The sequence below is a fragment of the Acomys russatus genome, chromosome 19, assembly GCF_903995435.1.
Source record: "Acomys russatus chromosome 19, mAcoRus1.1, whole genome shotgun sequence".
NCBI lineage: Eukaryota > Metazoa > Chordata > Mammalia > Rodentia > Muridae > Acomys > Acomys russatus.
The window spans coordinates 60,446,421-60,465,047 of NC_067155.1; the positions used below are offsets into that span (position 1 = coordinate 60,446,421).

At 43.5% G+C, this 18,627-nt stretch overlaps 1 protein-coding gene across 3 annotated transcripts in view; it reads left to right on the plus strand.

The window, feature by feature from the left end:
- Positions 1 to 18,627, plus strand: part of Bicdl1 (BICD family like cargo adaptor 1) — an 81,580-nt gene that overhangs the window by 8,547 nt on the left and 54,406 nt on the right. The window lies entirely within an intron of this gene.

The following is an 18,627-nucleotide window of genomic DNA, read 5'->3' on the forward strand; positions in this document are numbered from 1 at the left end:
TATTCTTGGCTGTTCTAGACTCACTTTGTAGACCAGGCTGGCCTTGAACTCAGCAGCAATCCGTCTGCCTCTGCCTCCCGAGTGCTGGGATTAAAGGTGTGCGCCACCATGCCCGGCTTAAGTAAAACTTCTTACGCATTTATAGGATATTGTCAATACCTAAATGGAATTAACTAAGGCCATGCCTGATCATTGAAAGGAGGGAGGTTGAGAGTGAAATGAGTAGAAGTCTAATTTAGATGCAGCACATTCCTTTTAAGTAAATATGGGGTGGTCTGTAATTCACATGTGTTTTGTTTTGTTTTGTTTTGTTTTAAGTTAAGACCTGGGAAGGGGCTGGATGGAGAGATGGCTCAGAGGTTAAGAGCACTATCTTTTCTTCCAAAGGTCGGGAGTTCAATTCCCAGCAACCACATGGTGCCTCACAACCATCTATAATGAGATCTGGTGTCCCCTTCTGGTGTGTAGGCTTACATGTGGGCAGAAAGCCGTATAAATAATAATAACAATAATTAAAAAAAAAAAAGACCTGGGAAAGCCAGGCGGTGGTGGCTTATGACAAACAAAAACCATAAAAAGACCTGGGCTACTATTACACCTCAGTGTTTCTTGTATGTTAAAAACAAAGTAGCCATTGTTTAGTTACTAGGAAAAATGTGGCCTCTGTCCCATCCCTGAGCGCCCGTGCCTTCTGCGGTTTTGCAGAAAGGCTGAAGGCGCTGTGGTAAATTCCCAACTCTTGCACCACGGTGATAGCTGGCAGCACGTGATGGTATTTGCTGATTACATCACAGTTGCTTGCTTTGCTTTGGGATCTTGAGACAGGTGTATCTTCCTGATGTCTAAAGAGGCATGCGTTAAATGCTCTTTGTGGGGAGAGAAGAGGAGAAAGAGATGACACCTGGTAATGTGCCAAACAACTTGTAGAGAATTCCAGCAAATCTGAGAAAGGTGAAGATAGCAGTGATAGGCTGAGCCACGTAGAGAGCCTGCCACCATTGGGTTGTCTGGGAAGCAGGAGTAGCCCAGTCCCGAAGGCATCTCGCAGGGCCAGCTCCGCATCCCATGTCTGAGTCAGCTCTGGAGCCCTTTCCAATAACTGGGAAGGGAGTCTCTAGCCTTGTAAACCTTTTATAGGTTTTTGAGTCTTTCATTATTCATGAAAGATTAGCTAAAGAAGTCTGGCCAAATTGCTTTATTTGTTCAAAAACATTTAATTTATATTAATTAATTTATATGAATTATATACAATTAATTTATATTAATTAAATAAATTATATATATGTCTGAGCAAGTGTTTTTAATGAAATTTATGGGATGACTGCAAAACAAACAAAAAACAGAGTAATAAAAGGGAAATTAAATTCTCTTGGGCCAAGGCCTTGTGGCAAGTGCAAACTCAACCTTACTGTTATATGATATGAAAGACAGGTGAGCGAGATGGCGGAAGTTAGAAAACAGATGCTAACGTGCTGTGACACAGAACTTGGAATTGACTGTGTGTTTTGTTAACCTGATGAACTTGTTTGTGCCTCGGTGTCCTGAACTTTAAAGTGAAGTTAAATTGTGCTGCAGACAAGTACCGTTGAAATGAAAATGGGAAAATGTGGCCTGTGGATATAGCTCAGTGATAAAGTGCTTGCCAGAGAGGCCCTGTGTTTGCTCTCTACTATGCAGTTCTCACCACAGGGGTCACCTAAGACCATCTAAACACACAGACACTCACATTAGGACTGATAACAGCAGCAAGTTACAGTTATGGAGTAGCAATGAAATAACTGTATGGTTGGGGCCACCACAGCTGAGGAACTGTATGAAAAGGGCTCAACATTAGGAAGGTTGAGGACCACTGTTCTAGTAAGTGGGAGCAGGGAAGAGATGTGGTGTGTTCTGCTAAGTGGTGTCTTTGGAGTTTTCCTGCTGTCTGATTGCACTGTAGACAATCATGATGAGATGCTTCCGGATAATTCCACTAGATCTAGATTCCTGTTATCCTCTCTGGCCTTGAATGTAGCTTCCCCTCCCTCCTCCTTGTAAGCAGGACAAGTCCCTGAGGCTTCCGTCAGCGGCCAGTTTAGATTGCATTTTATTATTGTTTTATTAACTGGATATTCAGGAGCCATAGGAACTCAGTACTTTGAAGGGAATTAAAGTTCTCATAGGATAAGATAGCAGCCACCAGAAGTGGTAGAAGGCCATGTTTTGTTTTTTGTTTTGCAATGTGTATAATGTAATGAGGTTTCCTTGCTTGCTTGGTTCCCCACCCTCCCCCACCCACCAAAGGCAGGGTTTCTCTGTAGTCCAGGCTATACTGTGATTCTCTCTGTAGACCAGGATAGCCTTGAACTCAAGAGATCGGCCTGCCTCAGCCTCTGGAGTGCTGAAACTAAAGGTGTGTGCCACCCCACCATGTGTTTTTATAACCGTGTAATAAATATATACTGTCAAAACAGAGAATAATACTTTTATTATATTTTTAAAAATATATTTTCTAAAAAATTTTTACATGTATTTGCTTTGGCTGCCATAGTCTCTGAGGCTGTCTTTTTTTTTTTTTTTTTTTTTTTTTTTTTTGAGACAGGGTTTCTCTGTGTATCCTTGGCTGTCCTAGACTCACTTTGTAGACCAGGCTGGCCTCAAACTCAGAGCGATCCACCTGCCTGGGTGCTGGGATTAAAGGAATGTGCCAGCTGAGGTTGCTCTTAACAATAAGTAAAACAACTGTGTTGGGGTGCCACTCGCACACATAAATGTCACCCTTTAAAGGCATGCAACCAGGTGCCATATTCTCTGGCATGTAAGGCAACTTTTTAACCCTGAAAAATCCATGCAAAGTCCGCGGTTGTCTTATACGCTGGGGACCTACCTGCAGCTCGCTTCCTATGTCTGGTGCATATAGTGGGGGTGCTGTAGCTGATTCCCCATCTGTGCGGGAGGGGGGGAGTATGAAGCAGGGAGGAGCAAGGTGCACACATCTATCTCCCTGTACCTCAGGGAGGAGGATGTAAGCGCGGATTGCCTCTCCACCAGAACCCACCTGTTCAACTAAGAGGGTTGTGTGTCTTAGGGTTGAGTGTGGAGTGCGCCTTAAAGGGGCAGTGTAGGCTGCACTGGCTGTCTGCCAACATTTAATAAAGTGCCTGGCTGTCTGTGCATTGCCTGCAAATAGACACATGCTCGAGTCGGCTGCACAGAGTCTGCGTTGGAAGAGGGGTGGTCTCACATGGCAAGTATATTCCAAACTTTGTATTTTAACTGGAAAAGTTGGGGGCCGTCTTATATGGTGGAAAACATGGTAGGTTTTTCCTGTGTCTAAAGGTTAGGCGGTCGTCGCTACCCTCTACTAGAGAACATTCCACCTTTCCAAAAGAAGTGTTGTTGTTGCCATTAGCAATCTATAATTGCTGTAATCTAGAACCCCATGTCTGGACCCCTGGCACCTTGTGTGTGTGTGTGTGGGGGGGGGATTGTTTTTCGAGATAGGATTTCTCTGTGTAGTCTTGGCTGTCCTGGACTCACTTTGTAGACAGGCTGGCCGCAAACTCCTAGTAATCCTCCTGCCTCTGCCTCTTGAGTGCTGGTATTACAGGCATGCGCCACCACACCTGGCTTTCCTTGCTTTTTTATGTCAGTGAAATCCTACTGTAAGTGGCCTTTTGTGTGTGGCTTCTTTTACTTAATATTGTCTTTACTGGGTTCATGCATGTTTTGTCATGTATAGTGCTTGCTGTGTTATAATGGAGACATCTACTCTCAAGCTGATGGGCACCTGCCATTTCTGTCCTTGGGTTAGCGTGACTGAGGCCAACGTGGAGACTCGCAGACACACTCTGTGTGTCCATGGTCCTTTTAGCTAAGGTGGGATGCTGTGCGTCTGTATACCCCATGAGCTCCTGAACCCTCATTGGGCTGAGGAAAGCTATTGGTGTCACTCTCATTTTACATCTGGGAAAAGTTCAGGGAAGAAAGATACATGGCTTGATTAAATTTCTTTCAATTCAGGGCTGATTAGATTTTCTGTACCCTCCATTCCAGATTTCTAAGGCAGCAATTAAGATCACAGGCTTTGAAGCCAGACAGCCCTGGGGCCAAACACCAACTCTGGCATTTCTTAGCTGGTTGAATGTAGGAAAGTTGTTTTACCTTCAGTTTCCTCCTTTATATAATGGAAACAACTATATTGTTATTAGCCAGGTCTTGTTACAGTGGATAAGTAATAACTGTGTGTGAGGTACAGACCCCACTATCTAGTGTGTGTCAAGTGCTTGATGAGTTCATGGGCGCCATCGTCGTCATGGCCTCCTATAGACAGGGTTTCTGCACCTAGTCAAACTTTGGTGCCTCAATAGTGGAAGAATATGATGTATGAAAGTAAAAACTATGCCAGGTGTGGTGGTGTAGCCATGTAATCTCAGCACACGGAGCCACAGACAGGTGGATCGCCGTGAGTTCAAGGCCAGCCTGGTCTACATCTAGGACAGCTAGGGCTGTTACACAGAGAAACCTTGTCTCAAAAACTGAAGAAAAACAAACAACAAAGCAAAATAACCCCCCCCCCAAAACTCATGAAACAAACAAACAAACAAAACCAACCAACCAACTAAACATCGACAAAAATGGTGTTAAACATTAGGTAGGAACTGGTTGTGTTTTATTCTTTGACGTCCCGTAACTGCTGAACACTGCTTCGTATGCTGGAGTTATCATCTCAGTTTATTTGGTCACTTTGACAGAATGTCCCTTTTAGCTCTCTTCTAGTTCCTAAGAATCTACCTCCCCACCTTTTTTTTTTTTTTTTTTTAACTCAGGCTGACATGTTTGAAAAGAAGTGTAAATTTACTTTCTAAATTAGAAAGTACCACCGTGGTGACAGTGACAGTAAGGTTTAATATAACGATTCATAACCTGTGGGTCATGACCCCTTTTCGGGTTGAATGACATTTTTACAAGTGTCGCCTAAGACCATCAGAAAAGTACAGATATTTAGGTGAAGTTTCCTAACACTAGCAATATTACAGTTATGATGCAGTGAAAATAATTTTATGGTTGAGGGGGGCCATTACAACATGAGGAGCTGTATTAAGGGGTTGAAGCGTTGGGAAGGGTGAGACCCGCTGGCTTAGTAGCATCTGGTGATGTGCTCATCCTAACTATTAACAGTGTAGAGAGCACAGTGGGACTTTGATTCAGGAGAGGACAGGCATAGGCAGGCTCTTCACATGCTAAAGTGAGCAGCTGGGGGGACTCCTGATACATAGTGTCCAGGAGCTACAGACTCTCCCAGAGAGCAATAGCAAAGGCACAAATTCTGCTCTTTCCATGAGGCCATATCAGGACACTTGAGGCACCAAGGAGTGTTCAGAAAGCCCGCTGACCAGCTGACTAACAACAGTGATTCTCGTAATAGCAGTTCCTGCTTCAGAAGCAGTTGAGTAAGGTAGTATTTTCCAAATGACTCTCAGTCACATTAGAAACTTCAGTCAGAGCTAAAATTAGGCAGTTTTGCATTTTATATTAATAAAACACTGCTTAACACTATCTGAAACATGAGGGATGGGCTTGCACACCTACTGACCAAAGAATGGAAAAACCATTCTGGAGAAAGAGATTTAAAATTGCTTAGAAAATTCTGAGCTTTTCCTTCCCCCAAATGTACAGCTCTAGAGTGTGAAGAAATTGATTGGGCCATCATTCTCTACGTGGCCTGTGCGTAGTGTCACACAGGCACGTTACTCACAGCGTGTCTTCCTTCTCTCACGTGTCCTGCCCACCTTAGGAGGATAAGCTTGGCTCCAGACCGATTGTACTTACCAGGCCCACCTGGGACTTCAGTTCTCTATAGGACTGAGTTATATGATGTTACGCACTCTTTGGATGGAATTATGGTATAGCTTTTTGCTTTGTTTGTTAAAAAACTTAACAAAACATTGTAAGGATACAGAAAACTGCAGAGAAAAGTATAAATCCAGCACTTGAAAACCTGTAAAACTTGGAAGCCAGATGTGGTGGCACATGCCTGTAACAGCAGGCCTTGGGAGGCTGAAGCCAGCCTTGGACTACATAGCATCACCCACCCAAATATTAACATTTTGCTTTATTTAGTTGAGATTTACTTATGGGTATGTTTCTTTTGCAGTGCTGAGATTAGAACCCAAGGACTCTCACATGCTGTTCCTGTTTTAATATAAAGAAAATATTTTTATTTATGTAAATAATATTTGTTATTATGTATACAGTGCTCTGTATGTACACCAGCAGGCCAGAAGAGGGCATCAGGTCACATTGTAAATGGTTATGAGCCACTATGTGGTTGCTGGGAATTGAACTCAGGACCTCTGGAAGAGCAGTCAGTGCTCTTAACCTCTGAGCCATCTTTCCAGCCTCTCAAAGAAGGGATTTCAAAAGGTTAAAATACCATTTTTTAAAGCTGGGCATGGTGGCACACGCCTGTAATCCCAGCACTCAGGAGGCAGAAGCAGGTGGATCACTGTGTGTTTGAGGCCAGCCTGGTCTACAAAGCGAGTCCAGGACAGGGCCCCCCCCCTAAAAAAAATAATGTTTTACATTTGTAGCTCTCATTGCTACCTACTTTTTTAGAATTAGCTTTCCATTTGTACTTACACACACACGGATGTTCATAGAGCCATGCTTTATGTGTAATACATCATTGCATGTGTACGTATACTTCTATTAAGAGTGTATAATTTTTTTCATATTTTAGATTTTTAAAATTTTTTTTGTTTGTTTTGTGTTTTTGTTGTTTTTTTTAGTTTTTCGAGACAGGGTTTCTCTGTGTAGCCTTGGCTGTCCTGGACTCACTTTGTAGACCAGGCTGGCCTCGAACTCACAGTGATCCGCCTGCCTCTGCCTCCGAGTGCTGGGATTACAGGCGTGCGCCGCCATGCGCAGCTCATATTTTAGATATTTGGTACATGGAAGTATAATGTAAAATGGTTGGCAACTCCTTGTTTGGGTTCAGTACTGTGTTCTTGGATTTTACACAGGTTGGTAGTACAGGTTGAATATAGCTTCAGTTCGTTCATATTAACTTAGTTAGTATTTCATTATGCAGATACAGTAAAATATGTGTTCTATTGGTGAACATTTAACTTCTAGTTTTTCCACCTTTACAACTTTCCTGTGATGAACATTTCTACACCTTTTCTTCTTCTTCTTCTTCTTCTTCTTCTTCTCTTCTTCTTCTTCTTCTTCTTCTTCTTCTTCTTCTTCTTCTTTCTTCTTCTTCTTTTTTTTTCTTCTTCTTCTTTTTTTTTTTTTTTTTTTTTTTTTTTTTTTTTTGGTTTTTTGAGACAGGGTTTCTCTGTGTAGCCTTGACTGTCCTGGACTCACTCTGTAGACCAGGCTGGCCTTGAACTCACAGCGATCCACCTTCCTCTGCCTCCCGAGTGCTGGGATTAAAGGCGTGCGCCACCACCACCACCACCCAGCTTCTACACCTTTTCTTCTTATGCACATATATTTAATTTTTCTGTGGGTAAATTTGCTAACAGGAATTACTGGATCTGAACGTAGAACCACCTCAGCTTTATGCAATATTGCCAAATTCTTGAAAGCCTTGGTACAAATTTGCATTCTTAATCAGCAGTGTGTGAGAGTCTGTGTATGTAGGTCTTGTCTTTACCCGACTCTTCATTATTATCAGATTTTAAATAGTCTCACCAGTCCCTTGTATGTGAAATGGAAATTTTATTGTTTTAATTTTTATTTCATGAATTACTTGTGAGGTTGAGCATGTTGATTGTGAGTTATTTGTTTGCTTTCCTCATATATGTTATTGGCGATATAAGAGGGCTTGGTTTTGTTTTTAACTTTTGATGCGCTTATAGTTTGATTTGATTTAAGGGGTCTTCAACTAAAAAGAAGTATGTAGACTTTAAAAAAAAAAAAAGATTTTATTTGTATGCACGTGTGTGTGGGAGTGCAGTGCCTGTCGGGGAGGGGTGATGAGTTCCTCTGGAGCCGCGGCTGGGTGTGGGCTGCCCAGTATGGGTCCTCTGAGGAGCAGGATAGACTTCAGCTGCTGAGCCAGCCAGCCAGCCCCAAGTATTCAAAGTCGGGTATGCTTACTTGCTGACTATTTCCTAAATGGTTTTTCTTTGTGTATTACTTAATCCTATCCTCTAGATCCGATAGCTCCCTCTTCATCTTCTAATTATAAAGCAAATGCTTTCTAATGTTTGAATATTTAGTCTACCTAGAATTAAGTTTTGTATGCTATAAGATCAGAAAGTAATATATTTTCTACATGGGTTATATCAGCACTGTTTCTTCCCTGATTTCTAGTCATATATAGGTTTTCTAATTTTAAAAATATTCTAATATTTACTCTTGATTGAAGAGCCAAGATAACTTAAAATTTTTCTTTCTTTCTTTTTTTTCCTTTTTGCCAATTAAAAGCTGAAAACAAAATGGAGGAGGTTTTTGTATTGTTTTGTTTTTGAGACAGGGTCTCTTCTATGTAGACAAGACTTGTCTTGAAGTGACAGAGATCCACCTGCTTCTGCCTTCAGTGGAGTGTTGACTCTAAAGGTGTGTATCACCACACCCAACTTTTTAAAATATCAGAAGTTTATAGAAAGCTTACCTGTTTGCTGAGGCCACCATAACAACATACCACAGACTCATTGCCTCCCAGTTCTGGAGGCTGGAAGTCCACAGTCAGGGTGTGGCTAGGTCGGTCCCTTCTGACCAGAGGATCTGTGTCCGTCCTGTCTCCTGCCTGTAGACGGGGCTTCCCTGGGCCCTTCGCATCTGTTTTTCTCTGTCTCCATTTTCTTTTTGTTGTTGTTGTTGTGGTGGTGGTGGTTTTGTCCTTTTTGAGACAGAGTCTCACTGTGTAGCTATAGCTGTCCTGGAACTCACCATGTGTACCAGGCTGATCTTGAACTCACAGAGTTCCTCCACCTGCCTCTGTCTCTTGAGTGCTGGGTTTAAAGATGTTCATCACTATGCTCAGCTTGTCTGTGTTTTGAGAGCCACTCTCCTTATATAAGACCACCGGTTATGTCAACTTAGGACCCTCCCTAAGGATCTCATTTTAATTTGTAAAGGGAGCCAAAGAGATGGCTCAGGGTTAAGAGCTTTGCTGCTCTTGTGCAGGACCCAGGTTTGATTCTTAGCACCCATGTGACACCTCACAACCATCTGCAACTCCAGTTCCAGGGGATCCGATGCTCTCTTATGGCCTTTGCTGGTACTAGACATGCAAGTGGTGCACACGCATACATTCAAACAAAATACACATACATGTAACTAAAATTTAATTTGTTGAGTGAGCACCAGGCCTGAAAGAAAAAAAAAAATTAATTTGTTTACCGTTTCTCCAAATAAGTTAACATTCTGAGGAAACAGCATTTGGACTTTAGAAGAGGACAAAATCCAACCCATAATAAGAACATTTTTGGGTACTTCTTGGATCTTAGTTGGTGCAGTCTGAGGGAGATATTCTTGGTAATCCTGGACAGTTTTCTACTCTTCAGAGCATGTTTGTACACTAAAGACTCATACCCCTAAGTCTAGACACAGTGGCCAGTGGAATGATGGGAAAGTTCCAAGCCCACCAACCTCGTTTCTCCTCTGAGAACTTGCCTACATTCTATCTTCTGAGTAAAAGTAGAGGGCTTTTTAGCTGGTGGTGTGGTCTTGTTTAATTCGGTCTCCAACAGATATTTCTTGAGCGAGGCCCTGGGCATACAGTGGAAAACCAATGCCTCCTTTATGAAGCCACCAGGAAGAGATACAAACAAGAAAGCCCATCTGCAAACTGTGGCAGGTGGGAAGGGTGATTCATGGAGCTGACCAGGAAGTGGAGCTGCTTTAGAACGACTCAGTCAGTGCTGACAGCTGAGACGACTTCTGAAGAATGTGACGGGAGCCACAGAAGAGCCAGAGGATAGTGGTCTTGGATGCATACCTTTCCGATTTTGCTTTTGTTTGTTTGGTTGGTTTTTTGACACAGGGTTTCTCTGTGTATCCCTGGCTGTCCTGCAACTCTGTAGACTAAGCTGGCCTTGAACTTAAAGAGACCCACCTGCCTTTCCCTCTTGAGTGCTAGGACTAAAGGCAACATGGTTGCTTAAAATGGTAGTGCGGTCCTTGGGAAATTGTGAAAAACATGAAGCTGCCATGAGCTGAAAAGAATGATGGACCGTGGTGTTGGTTTGCAGGCTGCAGGTCTTCTGTTGAGTGGCACTGTGCCTCCCTGCTCTGTAAGTCGGTTGTCATGGGCTTGTAGCCTTCTCATCTTGCTGATGGCTATGGGGAATGAGGGTTCCAGCTCTTAGACAAAAATGTTCTTGTCCTGTAGTAGACTCGGCAAGCACTGGCCGGAAGGACGCCAGCTGTGTGCTATCTTCACCATTCTTACGTTCTTCTTCAGACCATGGTGGTCTGAGGTTTGGAGGAGGTAGCAGCAGGAGTGCCCAGGGCAAGGCTGACCAGCGACTGTTTCCTTGAGCTTGTGCATTCCTTCCTGTGCAGCCTGATGGCTTCTCCCTAGGATAAAACTCCTGTGAATTCACCTTATAAAAACTTTTCTCCTCTCGTTTGTTCTACATTTGTACTATAATCTCTTTGCTCTTTTTCACAGGGCACACCCTGTAAGTTGTCTGTTTCTTCTCACTGTAACCAGACAAGTACCTTCCAGTTTCTCACTCCCAGGATCAGTCATGCACCTGGTTACTCTGGCCGCGAGCGGATCTAACTGTGCCAAATTTCAAAGCTGTATTTGGGACAGTATACCAAAGGAAGCCATAAGGGGCTATCACCGTGGAGTCACTGAGATAGGACAGTGGTTCAAAGCCTTCATTTTAAACTAGAGGGACTCTGATGAAAGATACGTGGAGGGATTGTTTAAAGATGGTGATGGAGAAATTGAAATAAAGATCCACTGTGGGCAGTCCAGGTGAAACCAGACAGCCTGAAGTCAGCGTGTGGGAGGTCTCAGCACCAGGGTGTTCTTTCAGTGAACTGTGCTGTCTCTAGCTAGGCTGAGGCGGCTTCTTAAGAAGCCAAGCTTTAGTCAGTATCCTTTTGTAGAATCCGAAAATTCTGGTTTTGCCTCTACCCCAAGTTTCCCAAGCTTTGTAGATTTGTATTTTTATATATCTGCAGGGATTAATTCCCAGAGTGAATTTGAAACTAGCCTATAGGCAAGTGTGTGAGGCATTTTCTTGATTAAAATTGCTAGGAGGGAGCCCAGCCCACTGTGGGTGGTACTATCCCTAGGCAGGTGCCCTTGAGTTACATAAAACGAACGGAGCAGGCCAGGAAGCAGTGTTTCTCATGGTCTCCGCTTCAGCTCCTGCCCTGACTTCCTCCATAATGGACCATAACTGTAAGCTGAAATAACCCTTCCCTCCCCGGTTGCTTTCATGATAGTGTTTTATCTCAGCAATAGCGAGCAAACTGAGGCAGAGAACACCGTTTGCTCAGGGTGCTTAAGCTGTGCTCAGGCGCTTACTGCCTTGCCTGCTCCTCCTTTTATCGCTCTAGCCCCTCCCCACCCCTGCAATCATGAAGAGCTACTACTCTTGTGGGTTGCTGTCTAGGAGGAAATTGTCCCCAGCAGGTGCTCTGTCTTCTTTCCTGCCTGTTGGAAGCCACACTCCTTGGTCAGCCTTTCCTGCCTCACTCCCACAGAACAAATGCACTTGGCACACTAACCAAAGCTAATCTTTCTGGAAAGACTTCATTTTTCTCTGAAAAATGAACAGTTGATAAGAGGTTAGTAGCTTTGCATTTGGTACATTCTCTGAAGCAACTCTTTACCAGGCCCCCTTTTCAGGATTCCAGTCTCTGACATAGTGGCTATGTAGGAGTCATTCTGTGTTTGGTGATGCATAGCTGACCTTGTTCTTAGAACATTTTACGGTGAACAACAGGTGCTCATCAAAAGCATTGTCCATGGCCGAATGGACTTTCGTGCTCTTTGAGGTGGGGCTGTATTATTTGCCTTTAATACCAACACTCCCAAGGCACTTTACCTGGTGTGCCTGGAGCCCTGGATTCTATTCTTTTTAAAAATCTTTTTATTATTATTTTTTATTATGTATATAGTGCCTACACACCAGAAGAGGGCACCAGATCTCAGTATAGATGGTTGTAAGCCACCATGTGGTTGCTGGGAATTGAACTCAGGACCTCTGGAAGAGCAACCAGTGCTCTTAACCACTGAGCCATCTCTCCAGCCCCCTCAGTTCTAGTCTTATGTAAAACACACACTAAGTAAATGAGTTGATTAGCCCGCTCATATAACAGGAACTCAATTTCTGAAGTGGCATTCCCACAGGACCACAGGGTCACAAGCTTTTGACCCTCACTCACATTGCTTACTGGGTAACAGCTGGTTTGAAGATCGGCTTTTGTTTGTCTTCGGGGATGGGTAGTCAACAAGGAAGAAACCGCCTCTCGTTGTGTATCTGTCCGTCACTGATTCACTGGCGTTTGAGGTGATACTTGTTGGTTGATACTGTTTTGTATTGCCTTAGCTTCAGAGACTCGGGGCCAGATAAACCCAGAGGTCTCGGGTTTGGTTTTAACAATTTGTGTCTGTTCCGTCAAAGATATTCTAAAAGGATTAAAAACTGTTGATCACTTGAGCTGAGAGAGAACAGGTCTGCGTAAGGCAGCGTCCGTCCCTGGAGTTACTTCCAGCACCGCCAGCCGGATGCCACTGCTAATTAGTAGGTTAAACGAGGGTGGTAATTGCATATTCTTTCAATGTATGGTGTTTCTATTGGTAAGTGTTGTCTTGACCGTGGGAGCTTGTCCTTAGTTATTTACACTGGGAGAGTCATGCCTGACCTAAGTATCCTAGTTGGTTTTATTCAGTATAGCTGTATATAGATCTAACTTTGTCTTTTGTTGAAAGGGAGTCTAGGTCCTAACATATTAAGCCTAAAATTTGGAGGTTGTGTGGCTCAAGCATCAGATGATTTTTGTGTGGCTAGATAATGCTGCTAGATTTTACTTGATAATGATAAACTAGCATTTTATCTTTTTGAAATTGAAATTTGGATTATTGTAGAAAATTTGATGTAGTAGATTGGAAAAGGTGAAACTAGTTAAACAGCTGCCTGGGCCAGTGTGAGGTGGAGCCTGCAACTTTTTGTACGTGGCAATTGGGTTTAATTAAATGGCAGAAAGGGTTACAGACAGAAAAGTAAGTGACATTGTCAGCAAACGGTGTACCACTGTGTGTGCCACTAGCCCCTGGGTCCAGTCACATAACACTTGACACATTGAGAAACAAAATAACGTTTTTGTAGAATAAATACTGATTAGAAAAGCAGGGGATTTTTTTATATACGGACCCCCTTTGCTACTTCTTTTCTTTAGAGTCTGGGACAGTGACCCAGAGCTATGTTACACCTTTAGGGCTGAAGGGACATCTAACACCTGGACCAGTGGCTCTTCACGTTTGTGTTATTAAATCTCGAATGCTTTGAAAGGCATTATAAAAGCAGAGGCCATCTGAGATCCATTTAACACAGAGACCATGAAGAGCTCAGCTGTGCTGCCAGCTGACCCTGCCTACAGAGAGACACCAGGACAGCCTGTCGCACCATCTCTGTTAATTAGAAAGAAATTTGTAGGTGCGCTGTGGGAAAACTGGTTGTATCTGTAAGTACTTATTTTTTAAAATTGTATTAAGTACTCAAAATTAAATTCATAAGGATCACTACTGTATTGCCACTATTCTTATCCTTGGATTTCAAATTATTGTTAAAAGATCTTACTGCTTTTTACTGTAGTTATAAATTTAAATGTGTTTCCATTTTCAATTACTTTGTATTAGTGTAAGATTGCTGTACGTGTTCTGTTTGCTGAAACGTCTCATCAGATTTCCTGTATTTCCCCACATGACTTACAGGAGTGCTCAGTAAGGGCTGTGAGGAGTACCTGGAGGGCATCTGGTGCTGTACTCCCCATTTCACTTTCCCCCTGAGCAGTTTTATGTGTTATATGCTGAGGTTCTGTGTAATGTCTTATTTGGGAGCAAAGGATAGGGTTTCCCCCCGGCTGATTGTTATAGAAAAACACCATTTGTGAACCACTAACCTATTACTAGTTAAGAAGGCTGATCCTTGGGGAAACGAAATGATTTGTGGATGCCTGTGGTCCCAGCCCTCTGCTCTTCCAGTGGCACTCCTATTGACTGCACAAGTAAATTAAGCCACCTCTTGGGGAATAAATAATACTGATTAGGGAAGAAATAAATAGCAGGGATTATATTCAATATTTGTGAAAGAGTAACTCTAATTATGGCTTTGTCAGTTAATGCCAACTTTGCTGTCTTGGTAACCAGTCAGGCATTCCTGAGGGGCAGGCAGTGTGTAAATTCAGGCGACGACTCAGTGGCCAGTCATCTTCCATCTCATGGCTGTTTTCTGTAGGTTGTCCTCAAGCACACAGGAGAGCGGAAAGCCTGGAGGGCTTCTCTGGACCACACATGGATGTTAGGCACCCTACTTCTATTGCTTGGATGTTGAGAGCTCAGGAACAGGGCCCCACTTAGTTTCTGCACAGGAGGGGATGTACAGGCCAGTTTTGTGCTTTGGAGAAGAAGTGGAGAAGCAGATAGTCCTCACTGTCAGCGGCGAGCTTCCTGGATTTTTATTTTTTGGGTGTGAGTGGCTGTGAATCTTCCAGTTAAGTGGCATCACAAAGCACCAGTGGGTGGAACAGGATTGCAGGTTTGTTGTTGGTATTATGTTGTGCTTTCTTTAAAAAAAAAAAAAAGATATTTATTTATTTATTATGTATATGAGCATGATACCTTCGTGTGCACCAGTAGGGAGCATTGCATCATAATACAGATGCTCTGAGCCACCATGTGGGTGCTGGGAATTGAACCCAGGACCTCTGGAAAAACAACCAGTGCTCTTAACCACTGAGCCATCTCTCCAGCCCCTCAGTTGTACTTTTTAAATATATTATTTTATCCCAAATAGTGAAACTTGGGTTTTCTTATATCAGATAACTCTGATAATGTGAGATAAGTTCTTTTGAAATTGATCCATAAGACACCCCACACACACACACTGGGTGTTTTTCAGACTGCCTTATGATAAGGTAAATACATTCATGCTTATGTTAAGATGGGTAACTGTTTGAACAGATAAACACCGGTTTCTTTCTTTTTTTTTTAAGCTTTTCCCCGCAATAATTTATCTAATTTTATATTCATTGGTGGTTTTGCCTGCATTCATGTCTGTGTAAGGGTGTCAGAGCCCCTGGAAATGGAGTTACAGACCCTGTGAGCTGCCATGTGGGTGCTGGGAGTTGAACCCAGATCCTCTAGAACAGCCTGTCCTCTTAGCTACTGAGCCATCTCTCCAGCCCCAAACACTGGCTTCAGTGGCTTCCCATAATGATAAATTTATTTCTCGTTTTGATCAAGTGTTCTATTTGGCCTCAGGGGAAAGTAACATCGTATTTTAAAGGGAGGTCCTGCCTTGGGAAACAGAAGATCTGGGTTTCTAGCCTGTGTGCTCTGTAGTGAGTGATTCCTCCTCACTCTGTGTCAGTCTCTGCACTAGGAAAATGAGGAGGTTGGGTTGGACGGCTCCTTTGCTCTATGAGCCTGAGAAAGTTCTCGGGGCAGATTCACAGGGTGTGGTACATGGTGACTCTGGGGCCTTTGTAACGTTTCCACCTTTGCATGTAGAAAGTACTCCTCCTCTGGACCGGTGGCGGCTTTCTGGTAGTTAGCCTGACAGAATTTACTTTCCATTCTGATCACACTGCATAAGGAACTTTCCATGCATACTGTTACTGATGTCAGGAGTGAAGTGTTCCCCCACTTTTCCTATTAAACTAGGCATTGCAGAGCCAGGGTTGTGGAGGCTGACGTTCACCAGCTTTCTACAAACAAGTCAGAGTCTCCACATTGCCTTTGTGTGATCATACATTCTTGAATTGGAAGAATTCCCCCCACCTCTAGTCATCAGTTGCTAGGTTATAGCATTTGCATTGTCCCAGTGTGGTGGTGTTGCTATGGATACCAGTCATTTCTTTCTGTGCCACCGTTCTGATAATACTCAGAATACAGTACTTGTAATTGTGATGTCAGAGACACTGTAGTGTAAGTCCTCTCCTTTACAACATTAACATCGGCAGATACAGGTTCTGCATATTGTAATAGTACGTGAATTTGAGTGTGTGACACATCCAACGTGTAAGATCTGAATTGCATTGCATTACACATAAACTAACATGCTATGAATGAGACCTGCTGTTCTGTGTCTAGCGCATGGTCCACACAAACCAACCTCCACCTCCTGCAATAGAACCATTGTCCTTGGGCATTACCTTGGAGGTAGGGGCATCTGGGGATGGTTTCTGTAAAGTTATTTTTATGTGTTTTCTGTGTGTGTTTGCCTGTATGAGTTTATGTGTGCATATGTATGCATAACCCAGTCACCAGAAGAACGCGTCAGACTCCCTAGAGCTGTAGCTGTAGCAGCTGGGAACTAAACCCAGGTCTTCTGCAAGAGCAATAGCTCCTCCTGTCAGACGCTCTATGAAACAGTAAACCTGTGTGCAAAATCTTACTTGCCATTCGGTGACATGGTTGTGTCTGTTTTTGGTTTTTTGTTATTGGTTGATTTTTTGAGACAGGGTTTCTCTGAGTAGTCCTGGCTGTCCTGGGCTAGCTTTGTAGACCAGGCTGGCCTGGAACTCACATTGATCCACCTGCCTCTGGTCCCCACTCCCACTCCCCCACTCCCCCATCCCCAGTGCTGGGATTAAAGGCGTGTGACATTGTCCCCAGCTGGTCTGACCTTTTTTGAGCTCACAGTTAAAGAAACAAGTAAGGTGTCACGGGATGTGGCTCACTGAGGTCAGACCCTGTGGAGCTGTGGCTACTGCAAGTATATTTTAAAAACAAAACAAAAAGACTTCTGTGAAAAGCAGGGCCAACCATCTTTGCAGTAAAAATGATTCTGTTTGCTAAGCCAATGGAGTTCTGTTTCGCAGTGTTTACAGAAAGCCTGACAGGCTTCTGTTACTGAAGAGGACTTTAGTGGTTGAACAGAAGCTTTTAGAGAGCATTAGGAATCTAGTACATCAGAGCTTGCTCACTTTGAGAAATATTTGCCTTGTTCCTCAAAACCAAATTGAAATTGAACATAGCATAAGATTATAGTCAGTCTTTTGAAATTTACATCCTTTCTCCAAACTGGCAGGATTTTTTTTTAAATTTTATTTATTATGTATACAGTGCTCTGCCAGCTTGTACCCCTGCAAGCAAGAAGAGGGCACTAAATTCCATTATAGATGGTTGTGAGCCACCATGTAGTTGCTAGAAATTGAACTCAGGACCTCTGGAAGAGCAGTCAGTGCTCTTAACCGCTGAGCCATCTCTCCAACCCCCCAACTGGCAAGATATTAATTAAAAAACACATTCTTTTTGTGAGATGTTTCTTTCTAAAGAGAGAGAAATTTATTTACCAAATAGAATGCTTTTTGTTTGAAGGACAGATACACACTTCTTTTTAATTCTTCTCTCATAGGTTACACCTGGATCAACTGAAGTTTCCCCTCTCTCCTCTCTGCCCAGCCCCTTACCCCTCCCCCTCTCTCCCCAAGATTCCCAGATCCCCTCCTCCATTTCCCTTCAGAAGAGGGCAGGCCTCCTAGGGATAGCAACCAAACTTGGCATATCAAGTTGCCATGAGACTAGGCACCTCAGCTGGGCGTGGTGGCGCACGCCTTTAATCCCAGCACTCGGGTGGCAGAGGCAGGCGAATCTCTGTGAGTTCGAGGCCAGCCTGGTCTACAAAGTGAGTCCGGGACAGCCAAGGCTACACAGAGACACCCTGTCTGGAAAAACCAAAATAAACAATAAAATAAAACCAAACATCAAAAAGCAATGAGAATGTAAGCTTGAGTCTTGTGTGGTGGCACTTGCCTATGATCCCAGCACTCAGGGAGGCAGAGGCAGGAGGATTTCTGTGAGTTGGAGGCCAGCCTGGTCTAGAGAGCAAGTCCAGGACAGGCAAGACTACACAGAGAGACCCTGTCTTGAAAAAACAAACAAAAGCAAGAATGTGAGCTTGGGGATGGAGCCTGGGCCTTGTGCTGCTTAGGCAAGCATTGTGCCACTGAGTAAATTTCCACCCCAATTTGTCTGTTTATCTACAAGACAGAGACCTGCCTCATAAAGTTGTATGAAGACAAAAATATCTCAAACTTTGGCCTGTGATAGTTGCTCAGTTAACAGTAGCTGCTATAAGTAGCAGTGTAGTTTAATAGGAGCATAGAAGCCTTAGAGGTGCGCATTCCAGCTCACCGGAGTCAGACTAGGTCAGTAGCCTCAGTTGCAATGGAGACTGCAGACATCTGTTCCCATGCTTGATTCTTACAGACTTCAGAGTGTCTCTGCTCTCCTTTTGTTTCGTTTTGGGGGAGGGCACAGGAGGGAAACTCTTCCTCCCTGTCGCTGTCTTACATTAGTCATTGGTAAATGTTAGTCCTGTGTTCTGAACTTGACATTCTTGTCCTCGGCTGCTCAGCGGCATCACCTGGACAGCTGGCGAGTCAAATAATTGCTGCCTGGGCCCCTCTTCTCTGGGAGAAGACCCCGCACCAGGATTATTT